The following is a 20,325-nucleotide window of genomic DNA, read 5'->3' on the forward strand; positions in this document are numbered from 1 at the left end:
GTCCGCTTTTCATGCACGGCGATTGGTCCTTTATCACCGTATGCAGAGGGCTCTTCAGTTATGGTTTCCAACACCTCCCAACCTTCCGAAAAAGCTGCACCTACTTGAAAACGAACCGCAAAAGCTGAAGCATGTGTGTTCAGGGGTTGATAACGACACCAGTTTGATTCTGGGCATGGTTGTATATATATATGGGAGAGGGTTACGGGTAGCTTAGTGATTTGGGAATATGCTAACTCATAAGCTGGGCTCACAGAGATGGGGGCACAACCACATTTGGTCTTGGGCCTTCAAGAGCACCCACCAGGCAAAAACAGCATATCTGGATGTGTTTTGGGGTGAGTGTAAGATGTGTAAGTTGTGTCTGAGGACTCGAGGAATCTTGTAACTTTGCCATTCCTTTATTGTTAATGTTTATATAGTACCTTTACCATACTCAAAGTGCTTTACAGAAATTCAGAATGAATAATAGGGTATATACAAATTGGATATAAATTATAACCAGATAAAACACCAAATACAGTGGTGTGAAAAACTATTTGCCCCCTTCCTGATTTCTTATTCTTTTGCATGTTTGTCACACAAAATGTTTCTGATCATCAAACACATTTAACCATTAGTCAAATATAACACAAGTAAACACAGAATGCAGTTTTTAAATGATGGTTTTTATTATTTAGGGAGAAAAAAAAATCCAAACCTACATGGCCCTGTGTGAAACAGTAATTGCCCCCTGAACCTAATAACTGTTTGGGCCACCCTTAGCAGCAATAACTGCAATCAAGCATTTGCGATAACTTGCAATGAGTCTTTTACAGCGCTCTGGAGGAATTTTGGCCCACTCATCTTTGCAGAATTGTTGTAATTCAGCTTTATTTGAGGGTTTTCTAGCATGAACCGCCTTTTTAAGGTCATGCCATAGCATCTCAATTGGATTCAGGTCAGGACTTTGACTAGGCCACTCCAAAGTCTTCATTTTGTTTTTCTTCAGCCATTCAGAGGTGGATTTGCTGGTGTGTTTTGGGTCATTGTCCTGTTGCAGCACCCAAGATCGCTTCAGCTTGAGATGACGAACAGATGGCCGGACATTCTCCTTCAGGATTTTTTGGTAGACACTAGAATTCATGGTTCCATCTATCACAGCAAGCCTTCCAGGTCCTGAAGCAGCAAAACAACCCCAGACCATCACACTACCACCACCATATTTTACTGTTGGTATGATGTTCTTTTTCTGAAATGCTATGTTCCTTTTACGCCAGATGTAACGGGACATTTGCCTTCCAAAAAGTTCAACTTTTGTCTCATCAGTCCACAAGGCATTTTCCCAAAAGTCTTGGCAACCATTGAGATGTTTCTTAGCAAAATTGAGACAAGCCCTAATGTTCTTTTTGTTTAACAGTGGTTTACGTCTTGGAAATCTGCCATGCAGGCCGTTTTTGCCCAGTCTCTTTCTTATGGTGGAGTCGTGAACACTGACCTTAATTGAGGCAAGTGAGGCCTGCAGTTCTTTAGACGTTGTCCTGGGGTCTTTTGTGACCTCTCGGATGAGTCGTCTCTGCGCTCTTGGGGTAATTTTGGTCAGCTGGCCACTCCTGGGAAGGTTCACCACTGTTCCATGTTTTTGCCATTTGTGGATAATGGCTCTCACTGTGGTTCGCTGGAGTCCCAAAGCTTTAGAAATGGCTTTATAACGTTTACCAGACTGATAGATCTCAATTACTTCTGTTCTCATTTGTTCCTGAATTTCTTTGGATCTTGGCATGCTGTCTAGCTTTTGAGGTGCTTTTGGTCTACTTCTCTGTGTCAGGCAGCTCCTATTTAAGTGATTTCTTGAACAGGTGTGGCAGTAATCAGGCCTGGGGGTGGCTACGGAAATTGAACTCAGGTGTGATACACCACAGTTAGGTTATTTTTTAACAAGGGGCAATTACATTTTCACACAGGGCCATGTAGGTTTGGATTTTTTCTCCCTAAATAATAAAAACCATCATTTAAAAACTGCATTTTGTGTTTACTTGTGTTATATTTGACTAATGGTTAAATGTGTTTGATGATCAGAAACATTTTGTGTGACAAACATGCAAAAGAATAAGAAATCAGGAAGGGGGCAAATAGTTTTTCACACCATTGTAAGCATAAAAATAGGAAACACAAAACTTTGAATTTTGAATAAAAGACAATAAATCATAATAAAACTTAAAAAAATACTGCAAGAAAACCCTAAACAAATAATTTGTGACACAAATATAAATCATCGTGAGCACCTGGACAGAAAGGGTAAACTGATAGTAGTTTCTTTTTAAAAGAACAAATTGAGTCAACTCGTCTTTCTAACTTATGAAGGTCATTCCAAAGACAGGGTGCAATAGAACAGAAGACTCTGACACCCATGGAGTGCAGGTTAATTTGAGACACAAGATTGCCAGAATTGGTGGACCTTCGTGTTCAAACAAGAGCATAGTGAAGAAAGAGGGTATTGATGTACGTCGCTGTAAGGCCATGTAAAGCTTGGTATGTTATTAATAGAATTTTAAACTCCATCCTGTACGACACTGGGAGCCAGTGAAGGTGAAGCAGGATGTTGCCAGTCTGTCTAAGCAGAATTTTGAATCCACTTGAGCTGTGATAACAGGTTAGAAGGGGCACCTGCCAGCAGGGAGTTGCAGCAGTCGATGTTTGTTGTACAAAATAAAAGCTTGAACACGTTTCTTTGCATTAGGGAGTGAAAGAATGAGCAAACCTAAGTTATGTATCAGGGTGGTTGTAAAAAATGTTTCTGAATGTGATTTATGTGGGTGAAATAAAAAAAGGGAGGAATTGAAAATGACGCTAAGATTACTTGATGAATAATAAGGTCTGATGATATCATCGCCAAGAGTGACTGAAAAGGAACTAATTTTCTTAAGCTGAGGTTTTAATTGCCAATTTGCATGAGTCTGGCTTTGTTGCAGTTTAATTTTAAAGAGCTGTGTTACAGCCAGGTTTTAATTTAATTTTAAATTCATTCAAGTTTTGAGCTATTCAATATAAAAATGACAACTCAATTCAAATCTACAAGTGCTATGGCCAAAGTGAAGTATGTAGATGCAGAGGTCCAAGGACAGAACTTTAAAGGTACTCATTGTGAAACTGGCACTTTAACTGGACCTTCTTTTGCCAAGACTGTCAAACTCTTACCAATCAGTCACATGGGATTTAAACCACTAAAGGGCAGTGTCAGAAATGTACTGAACATTTTCCATTCTGGACAGCAGAATATCATATTTGCCAGAGTTAAATGCTGCATTAAGGTCTAATAGAATTATATTGGTTTGCCCAGAGTCTGCTGCCTTAAGCAAATCATTTGTTACCCAAAGCAAAGCAGGTCTCGCAGCTGTGCTGTGCTCTGAAACCAGGCTGAAAGGAATCTATTAGCTTGTTACAAGTTAAGTAACTAGTGAGCTGGGAGGCCACAACAGTCTCAAAAACTTTAGAACGACATTTGGCTAAAAATTGCTTAGATTATCAGCATCAAGGCCAGACTTTCTAATGCTGTGGTTACCAAAGCCATTTTCAAAGTAGCTGACAGAACCAGTGCCAAAGGATAGATAGATTATTTATTTACTTTGGCTTTTTTACACGAGTTCTTTAAATAATTAAATACATAAATAGATACCTAAATACACACACACACATACCAGAACAACAAGGATGTATTTATTATTGTTGTAATAGCTGAGTTTATGGCATGAAGACAGAATTTGACAAGTGTGGTGGTAATCAGATCCAGTTCACAAGTATTAGAAGTATTAGGCCTAAGAGCAGATTATTAATAAGTTTAGAGGAAACTTGTGAAAACATGGAACAGGAGCTGGATGGAGAGGGAAGACGGGGACATATATAAAAGGAGGATGAACTTATATTAGTTGAATTATTTAGGTTTTAGTTTTATCACAAAAAAAGTGAAGGAATTCAGTGAAATAAGCCATAGGTCCAGATATAAGTTGCAGTAGTTTATTAATCACAAAGAAAGATGACACCTTTTGTTGGCTAACTGAGAGAGAGAAGTTAGGAGCACACGCTGATACAGCGCATTTCCGTACCCACCACATGACAAATCAACTCAGGATCCCAGATTAGGATCCGAGTGCAGCCATGCAACAGGTGACATCTCAGCACCACACTAGTTCAGATGGAATGGAACCAGCATGAGGTTTTTTTTGTGATGGCTAAAAAGATTACAATATATAAGCAGAGGCCTGAGTTGCCTTAAAAGCTTACATATTGTAATCTTTTTAGTTAGCCAATAAAGGTGTCATTTTGCTTGACTTCTCACTATATCCATAATGGCTAACATGATACAATACCCAAGTACTTAACCACAAAGTTTTAGTTATCTTGCTTTTTATAATTCCCTAGCAAAATGCTCGCGCTTTGCAGCGGAGAAGTAGTGTGTTAAAGAAGTAATGAAAAAGAAAAGGAAACATTTTAAAAATAACGTAACATGATTGACAATGTAATTGTTTTGTGACTGTTATGAGTGTTGCTGTCATCAAGGATTTGATTATCATTATTTCTTTCAATCAGGTTCGTATTTGGAGGATGTGTTGTGTTCAAGTTATATTCCGTGTTTGTCAACCGTTGTAAAGATAACAGGTTTCATTCATCGAAGTGTTCACTACCCAAATCGGTACTCGTGAATCTAAGATGTTTAACAGGCATTCCCGGTATTAAGTTGTGGATTTGCCTGCGAATATTTAGCGGCAGCATATCTATGAACGTAATTTAAACTTAAGCTTTACACCTTGCTTTCCTATTGATATGTCTACAAAGGCTTGTTCAGCATCAGAGGGTTGTTCCTTTCCTACTGCATCAATAAGCAGCTCGTCTTCCTCTTTATCTGAGACATCACACACTGCATGCATGGGTTTACCTTTCCCAGTCCTGCAAAGTCAGTTCACGTGAGCATTTCGGAGTACATGCATCGAAGGTTCTCAGCTGTGCTTGTGCTATCTCGTGCAATCTTGCAATGTCCACGGCTGTATTTAATGTTAGCTTAGACCCGGCACTTAAAGGTTTCTCTCGCACTTTTGCTGAGTTTGTGCCAAACACAATTCTATCCCTGACCATCTCATCTTCGTTTGCATAAGCACAGTCCTTCACCAGCAATTTTAACTACGTTACAGCAATTTTAACTCTTTTACTAAGTGATCAAAAGTCTCGTTTATACCCTGCGTCTTCTCATTAAACTTGTATCTCGCGAATATCGTATTTGTTGTAGGCATGACAAATGCTAGCGGCAGCGTGTCTATGAACTTTATTTAAACTTAAGGTTTACACCGTGCTTTGTTTCTGTAGTAGCTGCACTTATGAATATGCTTGTATGTGTCACTCGCTTCATATTCTTTTGCTGCCTTCTCAATTGTGTAATGCGTTTTTTGTTCAGCGCTCTTTGGAGCTCTTGCTTGTTCTCTGCGTACTGTGTTCACAGTCAGTTCATGTGAACTGCTCGGAGTACATGCATCGAAGGTTCTCAGCTGTGCTTGTGCTATGTCATGCGATCTTGCGATGTCCACGGCTTTATTTAATGTTAGCTCAGACCCGCCACTTAAGTTTCTGTCGCACTTTCGCTGAGTTTGTGCCAAACACTATTCTATCCCTGACCATCTCATCTTCGTTTGCATAAGCACAGTCCTTCACCCGCGAATATTTAGCGGCAGCGTGTCTATTGGATTGCTACTGACGGATGGTCTTATATGGGCAGGCACTCAATTACGTAGGAGGCGTGATGAGCTGCAGGCTATGGCCGTAGCCTTCTTAATTATATAATGCATGTTTTCTTCAGCGCTTTTTGGAACTCTTCCTGGTTTTCTACGTACTGCATGATTACGTGGGAGGCGTGATGATGTCACACGAAACTCCGCCCCCCACAGCTTTCGAGCTCAAGTCCATTACAGTAAATGGAGAAAAATAGCTTCTAGTTATGACCATTATGTGTAGAATTTCGAAATGAAACCTGCCTAACTTTTGTAAGTAAACTGTAAGGAATGAGCCTGCCAAATTTCAGCCTTCTACCTACACAGGAAGTTGGAGAATTAGTGATGAGTCAGTGAGTGACTGAGTCAACAACATTTATTTATATAGCACATTTTCATACAAAAAAATGTAGCTCAAAGTGCTTTACATAATGAAGAATAGAAAAATAAGAGACACAGTAAGAAAATAAAATAAGTCAACATTAATTAACATAGAATAAGAGTAAGGTCCAATGGCCAGGGGGGACAGAAAAAACAAAAAAAAACTCCAGACGGCTGGAGAAAAAATAAAATCTGCAGGGATTCCAGGCCATGAGACCGCCCAGTCCCCTCTGGGCAATCTACCTAACATAAATGAAACAGTCCTCTTTGTATTTGTGGTTTTCACGGAAGGATTTAATGATGATGATGATGATGATCACGTGGACTTCTGGCTTTTAGTCCATCAATGCTGGGGCATCATGGTGCTTTGAGTAGTTGGTGGTGGCGCAGGCCGCCACCACAGAGAAACCGGAAAAGAAACAGAAGAGAGAGTAGGGGTCAGTACGGATTTTAGAGCCACCATGAATAGTTATTATGATGAATTGAACATATAGAGTATCAGGATTAAGATAAAGTGAAGTTATAAAAAGGCCATGTTAAAGTAATGTGTTTTCAGCAGTGTTTTAAAGTGCTCACTGTATTAGCCTGGCAATTCCTATTGGCAGGCTATTCCAGATTTTAGGTGCATAGCAGCAGAAGGCCGCCTCACCACTTCTTTTAAGTTTAGCTTTTGGAATTCTAAGGAGACACTCATTTGATGATCTAAGATTACGATTTGGAATATAGGTGTCAGACATTCCGATATATAAGATGGAGCGAGATTATTTAAGGCTTTATAAACCATAAGCAGAATTTTAAAGTCAATTCTGAATGACACAGGTAACCAGTGTAGTGACATCAAAACTGGAGAAATGTGTTCGGATTTTCTTTTCCTAGTTAGGATTCTAGCAGCTGCATTCTGCACTCTTGCAAATGATTTATGTCTTTTTGGGTAGTCCTGAGAGGAGTGCGTTACAGTAATCTAGTCGACTGAAAACAAAAGCGTGAATTAATTTCTCAGCATCTTTCAATGATATAAGAGGTCTAACTTTAGCTATGTTTCTTAAGTGAAAAATGCTGTCCTAGTGGTCTGATGAATATGTGATTTAAAATTCAGGTTACAGTCAACGGTTACCCCTAAGTTTTTACTTCCGTCTTAACTTTAATCCTAATGCCAAGTTTATTTCTGATAACCTCACTGAATCCATTTTGCCAATCAATAAATTTCAGTTTTCTCTTTATTTAACTTGAGAAAATTACTATTCATCCATTCAGAAATACCAGTAAGACATTGTGTTAGTGATCGAGAGAGTCGGTGTCATCAGGTGCTATTGATAAGTACAGCTGTGTGTCATCAGCATAGCTGTGGTAGCTCACGTTGTAACTTGAGATAATCTGACCTAACGGAAGCATATAGATTGAGAAAAGAAGCGGACCCAGGATAGAGCCTTGTGGAACACCATATAGAATATCATGTGTCTTTGAGTTGTGATTACCACAACTAACAAAGAATTTTCTCCTGCCAGGTAGGATTCAAACCAATTTAAGACACTGCCAGAGAGGCCCACCCATTGACTAAGGCGATTTCTAAGAATATTGTGATCAATGGTATCAAACAGCACTCAGATCGAGGAGAATGAGAACAGATGAATGGCCTCTGTCTGCATTTACACACAAGTCATTGACTACTTTAACGAGTGCAGTTTCTGTACTGTGATTTGTTCTAAAACCTGACTGAAATTTATCTAGATTAGCATGTTTATTGAGGTGGTCATTTAACTGCATAATGACTGCCTTCTCTAGAATTTTACTTAAGAAGGGCAGGTTAGAGATGGGTCTAAAATTTTCAAAGCAGAGGGTCAAGATTATTTTTCTTGAGTAGGGGTTTAACTACAGCAGTCTTAAGACAGTCTGGGAAAACCCCGGTATCTAATGACGAATTTACTATGTCAAGATATTATCAATTAGCGCCTGATACTTCTTTGAAAAACCTTGTTGGTATTGGGTCAAGGACGAGGTGGAGGGTTTCATTTGAGAGATTATTCTATGTAATTCAGGTAAATCTATCCTGGTGAAAGAATTTAATTTGTTTATAACGGAGTACTGGGGCTTAGGAGGTTCCACAGTGTTGGGGAGATATACTATATTATTTCTAATATCATTAATTTTTTGATTGAAAAATACAGCAATGTTCTCACAGGTTTCACTGGAAGTATTCTGGGGGCATTCCTTTGTGTTACCTGGGTTTAGCAGACGATCAATTGTAGAAAATAAGACTCTGGGATTACTAGCATTGTTATTTATAATCTTAGAGAAATAGCAGCGTCTCTCAAGACGGACTGTGTTATTGTATTCTGTTATTTTAACCTTCAATATCTCATAATGGATAGTTAGTTTAGTTTTCCTCCATTTACGCTCAGCTCTACGACATGTTCTTTTCAAGTCAGACACTCTTTGGGTCTTCCATGGTATAACAATGCTAGAAGATTTTTTAATTGTCTTTTCAGGTGCAACTATGTCAACAGCAGCTCTTACTTTAGAATTAAAGTTTTCCACTTTACTATTTACATCATCCTTGCTATTGTAGCTGGCACTATAACGGACTGATTGCTTAGAATGTTTGTAAGTTTTACAGCTGCTGAGGAGTCAAAGAAGCGTTTTTTAACAATATGCTTCTCATGAATGTTTTCTATCATTATTTCTATACTGAATAGTAGAAGAAAGTGGTCTGAAAGACCAATATCAACGATCTGCTTCACATCAGCTGTTAGTCCTTTGGTGATAATTAAGTCTAACGTATGACCTGCTTTATGTGTAGGCTGAGTAACGAGCTTTCTCAAATCAAAAGAGTCTAGGAGGTTCAAAAATTCCTTTACTTTTAGGTCACACTGATTATCGATATGAAAGTTAGTCGCCTACAATTAAGAGTGTGTCATAATTCGTAATTAAAATTGACATTAGGTCTGAGAATTCCTCAATGAAAGACGCGTTAAATTTAGGAGGTCTATACACGGATAAAACAAGAACGTGAGAAACTCCATGAATAACAACGGCGAGATACTCAAAGGACTTAAATTCACCAAAACTAACATCTTTACATTTTAACTGGCTCGAGTAAATGTTTGCCAATCCGCCCCCCTTTTTTCCCTGGCGGTCTGCACGAGTAAAACTGTAATCCGGAGGAGCAGATTCGATTAAAACAGCTGCGCCGTCTGCGTTAAGCCATGTTTCACTTAGTGCAATAAAATCAATGTGTCTATCACTAATAAGGTCATTGATAAAAAACGTCTTGTTAGTTAAAGCTCTAACATTTAATAGCGCCATATTTAATGATTCGGGGGGGCAGAGCTGAATTCTATGCGCGTATTAGTTATTGGTCAGTCAGTCAGTGAGGGCTTTGCCTTCTATTAGTTTTAGATAATCCCTAATTGCCTATTTTATTTTTTAATTAACTGCAATTAACTGATCACCACCTGGTGGTGAGTTGGCTTCAATGGTGGGGGAGGATGCCGGTCAGGCCCGGTAGGCCCAAATGTGTTGTGCGGGTCTGCTGGGAACATCTGGCAGAGTCCCCTGTCAGAAGTAGCTTCAACTCCCACCCCCGGCAGAACTTCAACCACATCCCGAGGGAGGTCGGGGACATTGAGTCCGAATGGGCAATGTTCCGTGCCTCTATTGTTGAGGCGGCTGACCGGAGCTGTGGCCGTAAGGTGGTCGGTGCCTGTCGTGGCGGCAATCCCTGAACCCGTTGGTGGACACCGGCGGTGAGGGATGCTGTCAAGCTGAAGAAGGAGTCCTACCGGACCCTTTTGTCCTGTGGGACTCTGGAGGCAGCTAATAGGTACCGACAGGCCAAACGGAATGCGGCTTTGGTGGTTGCTGAGGCAAAAACTCGGGCATGGGAGGAGTTTGGGGAGGCCATGGAGAACGACTTACGGACGGCTTCAAGGAGATTCTGGTACACCGTCTGGCGTCTCAGGAGGGGGGAAGCAGTGCCATGTCAACACCGTATATGGTGGGGATGGTGCACTGCTGACCTCGACTTGGGACGTTGTGGGTTGGTGGGGGGGAATACTTCGAAGACCTCCTCAATCCCACCAACATGCCTTCCAATGAGGAAACAGAGCCTGGGGACTCGGAGGTGGGCTCCCCCATCTCTGGGACTGAGGCCACCAAGGTGGTCAAAAAACTCTGGTTGGCAGGGCCCCGGGGGTGGATGAGGTACACCCGGAGTTCCTCAAGGCTCTAGATGTTGTAGGACTGTCTTGGTTGACATGTCTCTGCAACATCGCATGGACATCGGGGACAGTGCCTCTGGATTGGCAGACCGGACTGGTGGTCACCCTCTTTAAGAAGGGGGACTGGAGGGTGTGTTCCAACTACAGAGGGTTCACACTCCTCAGCCTCCCTGGTAAGGTCTGTTCGGGGGTTCTGGAGAGGAGGGTCCATCGGATAGTCAATCAATCAATCAACATTTATTTATATAGCACATATTCATACAAAAAAATGTAGCTCAAAGTGCTTTACAAAATGAATAGAAAAATAGAAGACACAATAAAAAAAATAAACATAAGTCAACATTAATTAACATAGAATAAGAGTAAGGTCTGATGGCCAGGGTGGACAGAAAAAACAAAAAAAACTCCAAAGGCTGGAGAAAAAAATAAAATCTGTAGGGGTTTCAGACCAAGAGACCGCCCAGTCCCCTCTGGGCAATCTACCTAACATAAGTCAAACAGTCCTCTTTGTATTTAGGGTTTTCATGGAAGGACCTGATGATGATGGTCATGTAGACTTCTGGCTTTCAGTCCATCAATGTTGGTGCATCATGATGCTTTGAGTAGGTGGTGGTGGCGCAGGCCGCCACCACAAAGAAACCGGAAAAAGAAACAGAAGAGAGAGTTGGGTTTGAACTTCAGATTCGGGAGGAACAGTGTGGTTTTCATCCTGGTCGCGGATCAGTGGACCAGCTCTACACCCTTAGCAGAGTCCTGGAGGGTGCATGGGAGTTTGCTCAACCAGTCTACATGTGTTTTGTGGACTTGGAAAAGGCGTTCGACCGTGTCCTTTGGGGAATCCTGTGAGGGGTGCTCCGGGAGTATGGGGTACCGGACCCCCTGATAAGGGCTGTTCGGTCCCTGTACAATCTGTGTCAGAGCTTGGTCCGCATTGCTGGCAGTAAGTTGAACCCGTTTCCAGTGAGAGTTGGACTCCGCCAGGTCTGCTCTTTGTCACTGATTCTGTTCATGACTTTTATGGACAGAATTTCTAGGTGCAGCCAGGGTGTTGAGGGGGTCCAGTTTGGTGGACTCAGGGTGTCTGGGCTTTCCCTTAAAGATAGGGTGAGAAGCCCAGTCATCTGGGAGGGGCTCAGAGTAGAGCCACTGCTCCTCCGTATCGAGAGGAGTCAGATGAGGTGGCTTGGGCATCTGATTAGGATGCCCCCTGGACACCTCCCTGCTGAGGTGTTCCGGGCACATTCAACCGGGAGGATGCCCTGGGGAAGACCCAGGACACGCTGGAGGGACTATGCCTCCTGGCTGGCCTGGGAACACCTTGGGATTCTCCCGAAAGAGTTAGAAGTGGTCGGGGAGAGGGAAGTCTGGGCCTCTCTACTCGAGCTGCTGCCCCCGGTACCCGACCTCAGATAAGCGGAAGATGATGGATGGATGGATGGAATAACTGCAATTAGGTTTTAGTTGTGTTCTGTTTTCTTAACTAGCCACCATTTAATAAAAAATGCAGACAACAAAGGAACCACAAGCTCTCCAGCTAAAGTTCATTGATGTACAGTGGTGAATGTGCTTCATGAAATATCTGTGTTAATAAAATGTTCAGAAATAAATAAGAGAGTAAAGGGAAGGGCTGAGAAGCACAAATCAGTTCTGCTCCACAAAACAAATGGATAGTGTTCTCAGTAATGGAAACATTAAAGTGTAAGTAAAAATTAATAAGCCATATAGTTAACACCAAGTTTTATTATCAGCAAGGACTGTCTGTGTTTAGGTTGGACCAAAAATCTAAAGCCACTGTGGCCATCCAGGACCATGAATGAGGATCCCTGTGCTAAATTCATTCAGGAAGTAGTCCCCTGAGGCAGAGCAGGCTCTGAGAAGACTGCTTTGGAACTATGGACTGGGATATCCTGCAGGGGTCACATAGTGAGAACATTGAGGAGGTTGTTGACTGCACTACTGACTACATCAACTTTTGTATGGCCATTGTAGTTCCAGTAAGAACAGTACGCTGCTAACAACAAGCCATGGATTACAAGTGACATCAAGGGCCTTTTGAACCAGAAGAAAAGGGCTTTTAAAGGGGGTGATCAGCATGAGCTCAAGTGTGTGCAGAAGGAACTCTGAGTCCAGCTCGGAACGGCGAAGGAGCAGTACAGGAGAAAGCTGGAGCAGAAGTTGCAGAATAACAGCATAAAGAAAGTGTGGGATGCGATGAAGATCATCACTGGCTGCAGCTCGAAGCGGGGTGCCACCATCGAGAGAGACGTGGAGAGAGCAAACCAGATGAACAACTTCTTCAACAGGTTTGACCACCCTAACCCACTCTCACCTCGGAGTACTGCACCCTCCACCCATCCTTCTGCTGATACCAGCATAGGAGAGAGTTTCCCCCAAACCATAATTACAGCAGCCCAGGTAAGCAGAGAGAAGAGTAGACTTTGTGCCAGCAAAGCAGCGGGTCCAGATGGAGTATCGCCACGACTGCTGAAGGCCTGTGCGTTGGAGCTGGGGACTCCTCTACAGCACATCTTCAACCTGAGCCTGGAACAGGGGAGAGTCCCGAGGCTTTGGAAAACATCTTGCATCACCCCAGTCCCAAAGGTATCACATCTTAGTGAGCTGAACGACTTCCGGCCTGTCACTCTGATGTTGCATGTGATGAAGACCATGGAGCGGCTGCTGCTTCACCACCTGAGGCCACAGGTCTGCTACGCCCTCAGCCCTCTACAGTTCGCATGCCAGGAGAAGATGGGAGCGGAGGATGCCATCATCTATATCAGGGGTGTCAAACTCCAGTCCTGGAGGTCTGCAGTGCCTGCAGGTTTTCATTCTAACCATTTTCTTAATTAGTAACCAGTTTTTGATGCTAATTTAACTTCTTTAGCCTTAGCTTTAATTAGCTTGACTCAGGCCCCTTAGTTGTTTTTTCCATAATTAGCAGCCGGACAGTAATGAGACATAAAACAAGCAGGACGTGACGAGCTCACCTGTACCCATCAAACAAAATCTGAAAATAAAGACGAAGGTCTCAGTAAGGTTGATCCCTCAGGTTACCCAAACATTTTAGGAGCTCTTAGAAAAAAACAGAATATCAACAGTTCTGGAAATGTATGCTGTGGCAGAAAGAGAGCAGCAACAAGCCATGTAATTAAATGGGTTTAATTAACAGCAAGAATCAGCTTCTCATTAAGGAACTGGTTGGAGTTTGAAGCCCCAATTTAGCTGGTCATCTGTTGGCTCGTTTCATGTCTCATTTCTGTTTGGCCGGCATTTAATGAAGAAAATAATCAATTCAGAAGACTTAATCCTTAAAAACAGGGCTATTAAAATAGAGGGAAAAGAGGTTAATTAGCAGTGAAAACTGGACACTAATTAGGAAAAGGGTTAGAAAGAAAGCCTACACCCACTGCGGCCCTCCAGGCCTGGAGTTTGACACCTGTGATCTATATGCTAGATCCCTTTCCCACTTGGACAGTGGCAGTGGTGCAGTAAGAATTATGTTTCTGGTCTTCTCTAGCACCTTCAACACCATCCAACCTCTGCTCCTTGGGGACAAGATGACAGAGATGGGAGTAGATTCATGCATGGTAGCATGGATTGTGGACTATCTTAAAGACAGACCTCAGTATGTGCATCTCGGGAACTGCACGTCTGACATTCCGGTCAGCAGCACAGGAGCGCTGCAGGGGACTGTGCTTTCTCTGTTCCTGTTCAGCCTATATACATCCGACTTCCAATACAACTCGGAATCCTGCCACATGCAAAAGTTTGCAGACAACACTGCTATCGTGGGCTGCATCAGGAGTGGGCAGGAGGAGGAGTACAGGAAACTAATCAAGGACTTTGTGAAATGGTGCGACTCAAACCACCTACAACTAAACACCAGCAAAACCAAGGAGCTGGTGGTGGATTTTAGGAGGCCCTGGTCCCTCATGAATCCCGTGATCATCAGAGGCGACTGTGTGCAAAGGGTGCAGACTTATAAATACCTGGGAGTGCAGCTGGATGATAAATTGGACCGGACTGCCAATACTGATGCTCTGTGTAAGAAAGGACAGAGCCAACTATAATTCCCTAGAAGGCTGGCGTCCTTCAACATCTGCAATAAGTTGCTGCAGATGTTCTATCAGACGGTTGTGGCGAGCGCCCTCTTCTATGAGGTGGTGTGCTGGGGAGGCAGCATAAAGAAGAGGGATGCCTCACGCCTGGACAAACTGGTGAGGAAGGCAGTCTGTATTGTAGACACGGAGCTGGACAGTTTGACATCTGTGACAGAGCGACGGGCACTGAGCAGGCTCCTGTCAATAATGGAAAATCCACTGCATCTACTGAACAGGATCATCTCCAGACAGAGGAGCAGCTTCAGCGACAGACTGCTGTCACCATCCTGCTCCACTGACAGACTGAGGAGATCGTTCCTCCCCCACACTATGCGACTCTTCAATTCCACCTGGGGTGGGCTGGGGTAAACGTCATTATTATACAAAATTATTGTCTGTCTGTTATACCTTCATTGTTATCACTCTTTAATTTAATATTGTTTTTTATCAGTATGCTGCTGCTGGAGTATGTGAATTTCCCTTTGGGATTAATAAAATATCTATCTATCTATCTATCTAAATCAAAAAATGGCATTTTTCTTTATTTACTCCAGTTTGTGCAGTAAGTGACGGCCTTCAAAAACTAGGAATACTGATATCCAGTTTGAGTCTAAGAACATCTGTTTTTTTTCTTTTTTAACCAAAATGCTGGAAGTAGACTCCAACTAGAGGATTGTAAATATAATTTTATGTTCTGAGTTTGGGATCATGAACAGGTTTATCAGCCTATACTATTTGTCTTTAAGCCATGGAGTTTGTAATAAATTTAAAGGTTATAAGGATTCTACCTTCCTAAAATTTATTGCCTCATTAACCTCGGTGAAGTACATCCAGACAGGACAGACTAGGACACTTCTCTCTTTTATGTTAAGCACTTTGTTTTACTTTCTGTGGGTCTTAGAATTCATGTGAATTATAACAGAATGCCAGAATCTCAAAAATGACCTTATTAATTATTTGACAAAATTCCCCATAGGGAGCAGCATGGTTGATATTTTTATTCCCCTTTTATGTGGTAGGGAATATTCACATTAAGCCTGAAAGAAATATGTAAAAAGAGAACTTTATACTAGACAGGAAAATATTTGTGCACTTAAAAAGGGAATACGCCTGTATTGAATATACTAAGGGCAGCACTGTGTCACAGTGGTAGCACTGCTGCGTCACAGTAAGGACATGTTCCAGGTCATCCCTGCATGGAGTTTGCATGTTCTCCTCATGTCTGCATGGGTTTCCTCCAGGTACTCCGATTTCCTTCCACCATCCTAAGACATGCAGGTTAGGTGAATTGTCAATACTAAATCGGCGCGTGTGTGTGTTCACCCTGCCATGGACTGGTGTCCTGTCCAGGGTTTGTTCCTGTCTTGTGGTAGCTGGAGTAGGCCCCAGCACCCCCACACAACCCTGTTCAAAATTAAGCAGGTTAGAAAAATGACGGACTGAATATGCTGGCTCTTGTTCAGAAAGCGGACGTCATTTGGTTGTTTCACAATAATTAAGATTAGGTATATAAGTAGGTTTCACGTTTCTGTTATCATTTTAGCCCTAAAATATTGACTTAACATCAGGGACCTATTTTATTGACCTTAAGGTTAGTGTTTGGGCGAGGGAAAGGCCGTCTGAAGTGGTGTCCGCTTTCTGAACAAGACCCAATATGCTAATGCATGGCACAAGGATTCAATCTAGTATTTTAATGTTTTAACTTAAAAAACAGAATTTTAAAGTGTCAAGTCAAAATGAAACAAACTAGTCATGAAAAGTTATTTGATCACTTTGTGATTAATGTAATTAAACAACAACAGTGTATGATCTAGCATTGATAATTCTCTGAAGAGTTGAATTCGGGCAAGAAACAGTTAAAATTATCCAGGGCAGGACTCCTATGGACTTGGATTAAGAAATCCTGGTGTGTGTGGCAAGTGTGCTTGTATCTTGTCAGGCCACACTAATTATTGTTCAGTTGGTTAACTTGTGAAAATATGAAATAAAACTTGTGAATCATAGCTATTTCTGGTTTTTAATAAAAAAAAAAAGTTAAAGGACTCACTAACACAATCTGTTAAAACTGGAGGAAAAGAATGATGGAAAAAGTGACTGAATTATTTAATATTAACATAATTGAAACATGTTGTTAAAAACAACAGCATAATACTGAATTAACACAATTCATGTTAGAGTAACTTTATCAGGATGTATAATTTACTTAAAACAAGGTGCGTTGAAATAAGTTGATTGATTGATAGATACTTTATTAATCCCAAGGGGAAATTCACATACTCCAGCCAGATGCGTAGCTAGGGTTTTCAGCACCCGGGGACAACTGAAGATTTCACGCCCTCTCCTGTTTACCAAGTGCAATGGGTAAGGGAAGGAACATTTAAAAAAAATGTATTTAAAATAATAGTATTTTAAGAAAAAAATATTTTTTTATTTTAAATAGATTTAAATTTTTTAATTTTTTAAAGCACTTTTATGCATATATTTTCAAGGTTTCGTTAAATTTTATAAAGGTAGAATGAAGTAAAATAATTAAGACAACAATGGTAGTTCGAAAATATAATTATTCTAAAATATTATTTAAATATAACATTGCAAAAACTTAAACATTATATTGAATATAATAATATAATAACCTGAAAATGAAGTTAGTACAGTATAAAGTAAAAAAAATAGTTTGTATAATGCTTTAAATGTAATTATTAACTTCAAAGAGAAATTTTCCTAGCCTTTGCTGCTGCAAATTTATCGATTTACTAATCTCGGATCCTGATTATTTTATTGTAATTAAAAAGTCAAATGTTTGTATGTGTGTGTATAATTTAATAAATAAAAAGTCTCCAAAAATGATAACGCGCCTCATGTTCTTTAAAATCTAAATCCGTCATTAGTTTTTGTAAGAAAAAATTCGTTTTCCGCATTTAAAAATGATTTTAAAGAAAGTATATAACAAATTATAAAGCAAAATAATTATATTTATAAAAACTGCATTACTTACAATTTATTTGTACAAAAATATGATGGGGAAACGTCTAGACTTTTGCAGCCATCTACTAGAATACTTCACCACAGCCCAATCAATTTTCTTTCAAACACATAAACACAAATCACTTGGCACACATAAATGGCGTTTGCAACGACTTAGACAATAATACACTAATACCTCGTGTCAGTCGCGCAACCTGTTTAATAACGTCAAAAATGTTTCTGGGTGGGAGTCAAGCATGTTAGAGTAGTGGAGGGGATAAATTATTGTCTGTTGGGTATATACAGTAGAACTAATACGTGCTTTGAAATCAGAAAGAGACAAAAAACATAGGAAATAGATACCCTCATGCTGATGGAGTGATTGACTGAGTATGTAAATGTTTTTTATTTCATGTTTAGTGCATTTAAGAATGGAAAACATTTCATTCTAAAATTTCGTAACATCAATTTGGTGCCCTCTGGACAGATGTCCCCCCTTGCCCCTCCAGCTACACCACCGACTCCAGCAGCAACATACTGATAAAAGTAAACAATATTAAAGAGTGATAAAAATGCAGGTAAAAACAGACAATGACTTTGTATAATTTTAACGTTTACCCCGGGGGGATTTGAAGAGTCGCATAGTGTGGGGGAGGAACGATCTCCTCAGTCTGTTAGTGGAGCAGGACAGTGACAAAAGTCTTTTGTTGAAGCTGCTCCTCTGTCTGTAGATGATCCTGTTAAGTGGATGCGGTGAATTCTTCATGATTGACAGGAGCCTTCTCGGCTCCTGTCGCTCTGCCACGGATGTCAAACTGTCCAGCTTCATGTATGTTTTAAAACAATGCAGAAATATAGAGCACTACAAAGCAAATAATTTTATGTGGAACCCATGTCCATAATTAAAATGAATAAATTACCATATATACCCGTGTATAAGTCGGGTCTTGAAACTGAAAAATTGATCATATAATCAGACCCCGACTTATACGGCCATTCAAAAATGTGACATTTAAATTTTTTTTTTTTATAAACATCTACTCCAATCTCACACCAGTTTCTCAGACACATTGAATTTTGTTGCAGCAGCGCAGTTACCAATTTCTTTCGCCACTTCAACAACTTTTACTTTAAAACCAGCTTCATAAATATCTTCTGATCGAACGCTCCATTGTAGATAAGGGATGCTCTTACGATAACGGTGTATGAGGGTGTGAGATACACAAAACCGTGCAAACGTCGCTTCAGAATGGTTCGGGAATTACCGTGTGGTCACATAGGCACAATACATAGAAAAAAAGGCAGTGAGCTCTATGGTTACTCTCTCATTTTGGCATTGGCATATCATAATCTGTTTGGCCAATTGTGTGAGTTTTCCGCATTCAACTTATACAACCAACATTATAAAATACCAGACATTATTATTGTCAAATCAAGCCTTGACCTACTCGCGGGAGAACTTATCTGCGAGTATATACAGTAATTAAACTTTTTTTTTTTCTTTCATTGTGTCTTCTGTCAGCAGCAAGTGTAAACCTGAAGTTTATTCTCTAAGTAAACTATTTTCTATGGGCTATTCTTCACTGATTTTTGCAAGCACTTCAGTGTTTTCCTTTGTGAACAATAAAATATAAGGTATTTTGAAGAGAATAGGCCATAAAAAGCTTGCCAATCTTCTCCACCTTATTTCTCAAAAATAATATATTGAATTTCGAATGTCACTAAATGGTTACTGTGTACCACACTGCCTGGTAAAGTATTTCATGTGTCTGTGGTTCTATGTGTGAAGAAAAACTTCCAACATTTGTGCAGAATTTACCCTTAACAAACTCCTTTTAATGTAATACCCTGCATCTTCTGTACTAATTCTTTTCCTAATTTTAAACATCTCAGTTTTGTCACCTCTTAATCTCTGTTTGCTTAACTGAAAAGGTTCAACTCCTTTAATTTCTCCTCACAGCTCATATGTTTCAGTACCAGAATCAGGCCTAGGTGTTCTTTTTGGGATTTTTTCTAGTGCTGTTATGTCTTTTTTCATAATATGGAGACCAAAATGTCTGCAGTACTCTAATGCCTTACACAGCTTGAGCATAACCTTTTTTTTTTACTTGTACGGTACACATTGTGCTGTATAACCAAACATTCTATTGGTCTTCTTAATGGCTTCCATACACTGTCTTGATGTTGATAGAGATGAGTCCACCACAACTGTGTGATGTTAGTATTTTCATGCAGTGTGTGAAACATTTTAAATGCTTTTTATTGATCAAGTAATTTTCGCTGGTGAAGGCACTGCAGATGAAAAACTGAGGATCCATAGTCCATACTTTAGATTGTTTATTAACCTCTGTATTTCATATAACACTAGAGAAAGTGAACCATTTTAAACTTTAAATCACAATTACTGTTATTTATCTGTGTGGGTGATTCAACAGACCAATTCCAAAAAACACCGGAGGCTCTTGCAAAACTGCAGGGTCTACAGAAGTGCCCAGTTTGTGAATTCTGACCACAGGCTTGTTGTTGCTGCTTTGAAGATCCAGCTTAGGTCCAGTAGACTACCACCTACTAGGAAAATGTGGCTGGACTTGGTCAGACTCCAAGATCAGGCTGTTTCTAACGAGTTTGCATGCAGTTTGTGTGAGGCATTTACAGGCTTGAATGCGACAGCTGATCCTAATGTGATGTGGGAGACTTTCCGTGACAAGACCTTGAAAGTTGCTGCAGGTTGTGTTGGTGATACTGGTGTTTCCACAAGGGTGTGTCATTTCGCAGGGCACACTGGATATCATTGAGAGGAGTCGCAGCGGCGACCTACCAGCGACCGAAGCAGTCTGGTTTTAGGCCTAAGAAGTCTACCATCGACCGCATCCTGCCACTGAGGATTCTCATGGAGCGCAAACGCGAATATCAGCATAGCTTCTTTGC

The 20,325-nt window shown here is 40.7% G+C and overlaps 1 protein-coding gene across 1 annotated transcript in view; it reads left to right on the forward strand.

Moving 5' to 3' along the window:
• The window catches only part of mtor (mechanistic target of rapamycin kinase), a 108,252-nt gene that overhangs the window by 499 nt on the left and 87,428 nt on the right, over positions 1-20,325 (forward strand). The gene's annotated exons all lie outside the window — the stretch shown is intronic.

The sequence above is a fragment of the Polypterus senegalus genome, chromosome 6, assembly GCF_016835505.1.
Source record: "Polypterus senegalus isolate Bchr_013 chromosome 6, ASM1683550v1, whole genome shotgun sequence".
In the NCBI taxonomy this organism is placed as follows: Eukaryota; Metazoa; Chordata; class Cladistia; order Polypteriformes; family Polypteridae; genus Polypterus; species Polypterus senegalus.